The following is an 8,488-nucleotide window of genomic DNA, read 5'->3' on the forward strand; positions in this document are numbered from 1 at the left end:
ACTCCGCGCACGGATGCGTAGCGCACATTGTGTACACACGGAGGGACACTATATTATATTCATAGTCTATATATCGGTTATCGTTCTGTATACGTTATATAATATACATACTCGTGTACGTGCGTATATATATATATATATATATATATATATATATATATATTGCGGTATACGACCGCCTTCCCAAGTCACATCGAACTCAATTATAGCTCAGAGTTTACTCTGTGCTCCCGTCACTCACCCGGACCTGTCTCGAGAAATCGATGGTGAACGATGGCTTCTTTCCTTCTTCCTCTCTTATCCGTGGATTACTTTGGTTATCCTTCTCTCTCTCTCTCTCTCTCTCTCTCTTTCTTTCTCTCTATTCCTGTTTCATTTAACTATTTCATTTTCGTCTTCAACTTTATTCCGGGCGTAAGCGCCATGACTCGTACGATAACTGGCTGTGATCGTGTGTCGGATATGCGACGATGGAACGATTGTTGATTGAGTGTATAAATTCGAGAATGAAAGAGCTAGAATCATGAACCGAAACAGGCTCTTCTCGAAACGCAAATCTATTTTCACGTTACATAGATAAAGATTTATGTATGTTTGTTCATTCATTTATCCTTTTTCATCTATTTAGTCAATACTCGTGCGATAACGCGAAAAATACGTCAATGTTCACACATTAAATAATAAGTAATTAAAAGTGCATCTAGGTTACAATTAGCCGCTCGTGGACAAAAATGAATCTGCTGTCTCAAAATCTCATATAGAATATACGTAGTTAAATAAAATAAAACGCAAATAATACAAATTTTTATACAAGTAAAAGAATAAATATTTATTTACTTATAATTATTACAATAGTTCGTAGAAAATTAAAAATCAAGGATAGGATCAGATCAAGGATAGAATCAGATAATAAATCCAAAATTATTATAACTTATAACAAATTACAAAAATTATATTCTCAAAATCTCTATATTGTAAATAATAAAATGTAATGATATTTCCATTAAAATAAAAATTTTATTACTTTGCATTAACTGTGATATTAAACAAAAATTTTGAGTTTTTTAAAAAAATTCAAACTTAAATATTATATCAGATATTAGATTATGTATTATATGTTATAAAATGATTCAAATATTATAGGAATATTAATTTTATTCGGTATTTCGTGATTATTAAATATTAAATTTTTGTGTCATTTCTGTATAACATTGTTGATTTTTAATTATTTTGTTAATAATTTCCAGTTTAGAAAAGCTAAAAATAATAAAACAATTAATAAAGTAATTTTCGCATTATTTTTCCGATAGATACAAAATTCTACAAGAGAAAGAAAACACATATGAATGTGTTATATATCTATATTTGATTATGATGGATTATTGATGTATTATGGATTTTTCCGCGGCATAGCCTTTTAAATTATAATAAATGTAATAGATTATAATAAATGTATATGTGTGTACAGTATATCCCCTAAAGTTACTGGATGTTCTTTTAATATTAAGATTTGGAATCAATATTTTTTCTATAGAGAAACTATCAAGAAGATTCATCACTTCTCGCAAACTTTCAATTTTTTTCATCATACATATTTATAACTAATTGTAAATCACAAATTAAAATTATATTAAAATAAATTTCATTTAAAATTAATTGAAAAATTTAATTTTGCTAATCTTTTAATTTCACAAAGTTTAATTTGTAAAAAATCCCATTTTTTGATCGTTATAACTTGAAATTTATCGACATTTTTGTCAAAGACATTTTCGTCGATAACATTTTCGCTAAAGAAATATCTTCAAATTGAGATTAGAAAATTTGCTATTAAAAATATCCGAGAAACTTGTCGTTTTTAGCAAACTGTGGATATAGCGAATCTTTTTAAATTTCTATATTTCTAAATTCCCTATATTAAATATGTTATTATAATTGCGTATTTTTATGAGTGTTCTAAAGTAAAACACATATACATTTATATACATTTTTATCTATAAAATAAAAATCTCTATTTGTATCGTTAAAATTTAATTCTTGGATATTTCTCTTACAGCTATTTTAAAAGTTGTAATCAACCATCTCGTTATACACTTTGAAAAAATTAGTGTGACCTTAGAATTTATACATAAAAAAGTTAAATAAACATGGCTTGCTATGAAACATTCTCCATCTAAATGAATCAATCGAGTTTTTCTCATGTTCCGATGTTTGACAAATAATATTGCGACCGTCTTTTCAAAATTTATACGTGTCCAGCGGTGGAAAGAAGAAGAAAAGAGGAAAGGAATTGTATACTTTTGATATATTCGAGCGCAGAGAACGATGAAAAGACTCTAATGTAAAAAAGCAACTTTGATATTTGCGCATATCTCTATTCGAACAAGCGCGCATACGCATGCCACGTGAAGAGAAAGGAAGGATAGGCAGGAAAAGAGAGAGAAAGAGAGAAAGAAAACAGAGAAAGCGATAAAAACGACTCCGGTCGCGTCGTCGTGATTTCGTTTCCCGCACGTTGCATTCGCACAGGAAGCTACCATTAATTAAAATATGGGTGGGAGAGAAAAAGGGCAGCGGAAACAGCATACACGGAATGTATAAAAGGTTCTCGTTTAACCGAACCTCGCGCACGAACGCTACGAAATAACCGCACAGTCGACATAGTCGAGTTCTGACAATGGCCGCGGATCCGGTGAATAGATTTTTCACTGCCGTCGTGTCGTTTATATTTCTATATGTCTCGTTCCTTTTCTCTCTCTCTCTCTTTCCTCTTTTCTTTCTCTCCGTATATTTATATATATTTTCCACATTCCTATATTTTATATTTTAATTAGGTAATGAGAAGATTTTTAAACACATCTATAAAATCCTATCGTTTCGGTCCTCTGAGAAAAAAGAGCACGAGCGCAAAAATTCTCCGTGCGATCGCTCATTTTATTTAATCTGGTAAACTCACGAATATTCGTTCCTATTGATTCGCATTGATTAAATTATGTGACGATCCAAGAGAGAGTCATTATTGTTGGATGCGAAAAATTCGGTTGTCATGTATACGTATAAGCATCATGGATGCCGGTTCCATCGGAGGATCGGAGGAACGGATTCTCTATCGCTCCTTGTGTCAATAAATTGATATTGCGCTCGCGGCGCAATATGCAACCGGCAGGGAAAATAGGGGTGCGCGAGAGACGAAATGCGACCGATGCGAACGACGGTGACGGCGACGGCGACGGCGAGGGCGATCGTCCCGTCGACGCGAGGGGGCCGTCGTGTCACGCTCAGCCGAGAAACGTTTCTCCGCTCGATGTAACTCGAATGCACGTGCCAGTCGCTCATTAACAACGGTCCTGCCGTTCTAAACTCATTTGCATAATTAGTGCGTGTCGGTTGCAGCGTAGCGCGTGACTGTCGCGCGGGAGAGCGTCGGACTCGAGCGCGGTATCGTCACTAATGCGAGAGCAATAGGATAGGGTCGACTGGACATCGCGACGCGATGCGACGCGTCGTGTTGAATCAGTACCAGAGTTGGATGGTATTCGCCAACTTCCAGAATTGTCATCGTGTACAAAATCGCCGGTTGCTTATTCGATATTGCGTCAGACATAATACATCGTCAAATATGTCTGTCGCGTAATCGAATAATTTGCAAGCGATCTTTATATACGCGCGTGCCCAATTTTGATTTATTAAAGTTCAAAGAGCTTCCCGATTTCTTACCTCACCGTTAAACGGAATATTAAATGCCTCGTAACTACGATCTTATTAAATATCTCGCGTCTACCTTACTTTGCTGTTTGATTCTAATTTGGGTTCGGAATATGTGGGAGTAGTTTTGCGCGAAGTGAAAAAATTATATGTAGATTTCATCGATTAAATTATTTTTTATGTTTTGTTTTGATTTGTATACGCATTATATATGACGGAATATTTTCTTTCTACCAACATCGAAAAAGCATTTACATAACATCCTGATAATAATTCAATTTGTTTAATTAAGTGGAAAGTTATTGATAATTTCAATAAATTTGAACGGAAATATGTCCTCTATGTTGGGCTGTTGGGGTGTAAATTACACTCCACTTCGACATTTCCGCCGAGGTCGACGAAAATTTCATCGAGGGAATTGTTTTTCAGAAATTTGTAATTTCGATATTATTTAGTCATAATTATAATATAAATTTAATGCGTTAATATCACATATATTTTAATAATAAATTTTTGCGTATGTAGTATACATTAAACGTAGGTAGTATACATTAATTTATTAAGTTCTAAGGTAACTCTTTTAAGAAAATTAGATTTGATATACGGTAAAAAATTTAAATATATAAGGAGATAAAAATTACCTTTGTTACATTGTTACAAACTATTATTAAACAAGAAAAGAAACAAAAACATTCAAATATTAATTATTAATATTAATTATTTTTATAGCTGAAGCCAAAATGAAATTTAATTAAGTATCAAAGAGATTACGCTTCGAAGGCGTAATCCGTTTAAGACTTAATTAAATAAACGTATAATAAAATATAATCTTATAATAAAATTATAAAACTTTCTGGCCAATTAATTTTATTATTCTAGTAGCTTGAGACTTTAGGAATATTAATATTAACAATCAAAAAAAGATAAAGGCGCGCACGCGATAAACACAATTGTTTAAAACATTGAGAGTTAAAGATCAGCGCGATTGTAAGCCTCGCAAAACTTTTATTAAGAAACATAAATTCCAAATTTGTCACAGAAAACCCTACGAATAAAAAAATATTCAAAACATGGTTATAAAATCTTATAGTGTCAGAAAATGAATTATTGACGCTCGTAAAACTTATGGAAACCTCAATTAAGATGGGGCAATCAATCTGAGAAAGTTTTACAGTTTCCAAAAGGTCAGTGCACAGGTAGAAACCCAAAGGTTTCAAAACCCTTTTATCTGAGATAGAGAGCTTTACCAGAGATATATAAATAACTACAACAATATTTATGCTATTATTTCTTTTATATGTACATATTTCTGTTGTACTCTTTACATAATAATAATTTTTTGAAATAGTAAAGAAAATGTGCCGAAACTAACGTATTTTTTTGGTTTATTGTTAGTGCTCGAAATTAGTATTTTTGAAAGCGATTTTTAGATGTCATATCTATTGCATTCTTTTTGCCGCTCATTCATTAACAATGAGCTGTTTTGATGTTCATAGTTATCAAACGCGACGCTCTACTTCATTTTAATTTTTACATTTTTTCCATGTATAAATTCATATATTTATACGTTACTAGGAGGTGACAAGGATTAAAGAGAAACAGTAAATGAAATTTTCAAAAATCGTCTCGAAGATGTAACTTAATTTCGAATATTACTTTAATTAAAGTTTTAAAATAAATGTTTAGGACTTCATGTTCTGAATGTATCATAATATTGGTAATATCATTTTAAATCGTTTCAAATGGTTTTTTAAAGAAGAGAGAAAGGATAAAAATTGAGATCTGAGAAATTGCTTTTTAAAATTGATGTATCTATTAAACTACAGAAACATCTAGAAAAATAATAAAAAACATCTAATTATACAAATTTATTGTGAGTTAATATAAAATGTTACATAAAATCAAATTTTTCTTATTTATTTAAAAGTTAATTAATTTAAAAAGCAACATTTTTTTATCGTTTCTAATAAAGATGTTTAATGCCACAAAAGAGAATTTTTACACGAAATGTCTATAAGAGACAATAAATATAGAATATACCAGCCACTTTGCTCATATTCGTTAAATCGGCAGTTTAAAGTAAGATGTTAAATTATATCAATATATAAATACAAGAAAGGCATTTAATCTAATTTTCTTAACTGCATTGCAGAAGTAATAGAGATAAAAACATTAATTAACAGATTTACAAGTATATATAACATAATATGATATATATTATTTTAACAAAGATATATTTATTGTCATTTAGATTATATAAGTTGTCAAAAAAAGTCACGAAAAATAACATTTGAACTATGGGAACTTGATACAAGCCGATTTAGCGGGCAACAAATAATACACGAACAATGAGCTTCTGATGAGTAAACTAACTAAGCGGATTCATATTAACTCTGATAAAGTACAGTAATTTAATTGCTGAAAAATAGAGATATGTTGATTTAAAAGACTTATATTGGTTTTCATATCTCTTTTTAAATAAAAGAAATATTTATAAAACTTGAATCTTTTATCGATCTTAGAATTGTACGCAATAATCACACAATGTTGAATATTACTATAGTTCGAACAAATATAAGCAAATTAATAGCTCCAGTAAAAAAACATGCATATATATCTAAAAAGAAATTTACTTTTCGAACAATCAATATACACAACTCGGAAAAAATAAAATTTTTTTAGTTCTTTAGCGTGAAAATTAATTCTAATAATGATAAAATAATTGATCCAACATACGATATCACATCACTCGATTAATTTTAATATTTAGTATATTTGATTTATTTGTCACTTGAATGTGTTGCCATTTTTCAATTAATCGATTTCTCTTTTAAAACAGATTCAAATTTTGAAATCTAGTTCTCAATAATATATATAATATGTATTTTTATCTCAGAATTAGAGAATAATTATCGTGCACACCGTGGACTTTCTTTATATATTTAGATTTTTTTAAAATTAATAGGTGTTTTTTTCCCAAATTTTTATATACAGATAATATATTAAATTACTAATAAATATATCTTTGTAGGGGTGGTTTGAAAAGTCCGTGCAAAGTCAGAGAGATGGCACCATTGGTATGTATCGAGGTTAGTAGTATCTCTTGGAAGAGCACATGCCAAGTTTCAATCAAATCGATCTATTTCTCTGTGTTTGGCGTTTGAAGAAGTCGATTTTTAAAAAATGGATGAAAGAGAATTTGGTCGCAAAATTGATGGAATTAAGGTTCCAACTCGTTTCGCATCCCCTCTATTCTCCAGATTTGGCTCTCTCGGACTACTACTTGGTCCTCAATATGAAGAAATGGCTGGGAAGGAGATTTTATTCAAACGAGGAGGTAATTGTGGAAACGAATGTCTATTTTGCAGAGTTGGACCAATCCTATTATTCGGAAGGGATCAACAAACTGGAGCAGCGTTGGACAAAATGTATAAGCCTAAAAGGAGACTACGTTGAAAAATAAAAAAGATTTATCCCGAAAAATGAAGTAGTTTTTATTTTTGCATGGACTTTTCAAACCATCCTCGTATATTACTAATGAATACATATAAAATTCCATAAAGATTTAACACAGATTTGTGCTTAAAGAAGATTTTAGAAAAACTTGAAGGTTTAAGTAATTTAAGATTATCTGTTGAATTGCATTGCCGAAGTATAGCCGTTGTTACGTTGGAAGCGCGCAAGAATACTTTACGATATATTGGAGCCAAGTTTGCTATGATGGTATTAAAAGAATCACGAGCAATAAGCAGAGGTGGCGAGCGGAATCACTATCGGTTCGTCATGGCATTGGCGCATTGCCTCTTATCGATCCTACGTCAAGTACTTTTGTGATACTCGTATTCCTGGAGGACAAAAAAGGGCAGAAAACGTCCCGTGTATCTTTTCGCGATAACAATTGGCAACGCTCGGACGGAAAGCACATTTTCATCAATTTCCGTTTCGCTCATCATGCCTCTGTTCTTCGTTCCGGCCAAAAATTGCCGGAAGCGAAAGTACGCGAGTAAGAGAATGCAAATGCGCTACGGTGACTTTAATATCACGGATTATAAAACAGATCCAAATACCCAGATACGCGCCCGCGCGTGCATAGCACTACGCTTGAAAATTTAAATTCGCTCTACGGATCCATATAATTCCATTATGCCTGCATTTGTTGTGAGAAAGGCGAGCTCGTTTCCAGTCCAGCCCCGTGTCTGGTGTTACAAAGTTCGCAAAAAGAATCATCTGTAAACTTCCGTGATGTGCAAAATGATTTAAAATTGATGTTGAATATATAGCATTTTGTTGAAAATAAATCATACATTAGTTTGTATCGTTAAAATGCTAATAAATATTTATATAGAATATAAATATATATTCTGCCTCACCTAATTCTATATATCTATCCGAAAAAAAAGTTTATATATGTTTTATTTCTCCTGTATTATCTCTATCTGTACGTGAAAAAGAATAAGAGGAATAATTAAAAATAATTAAAAGTTTAATATAATAAAGATAATAAAATAATAAATATAATAAAATGAAGGAAAACTAGGAGAATGAGGGAATAAAAGGAATAAATAAAAACCATTTATATATATATATATATATATATATATATATATATGTTATATTTTTTTATTTATTTGTGTTATATTTAAAGAATTCTTTCAATTAAAGGATTCTTTTCCATGTTGCTTTGTTTGGAAAACAGCCAAACAAAACTACTGCACACATATTGTATACAATTGTATACAAAGAATTAATATTGGCTGCATTTTGACTTACATACGAGTATAACGCA

Source organism: Camponotus vicinus, unplaced genomic scaffold, assembly GCF_025532165.1.
Source record: "Camponotus vicinus isolate PSW18456_S1 unplaced genomic scaffold, iyCamVici1.0 SCAF_8, whole genome shotgun sequence".
NCBI classification, from domain to species: Eukaryota; Metazoa; Arthropoda; class Insecta; order Hymenoptera; family Formicidae; genus Camponotus; species Camponotus vicinus.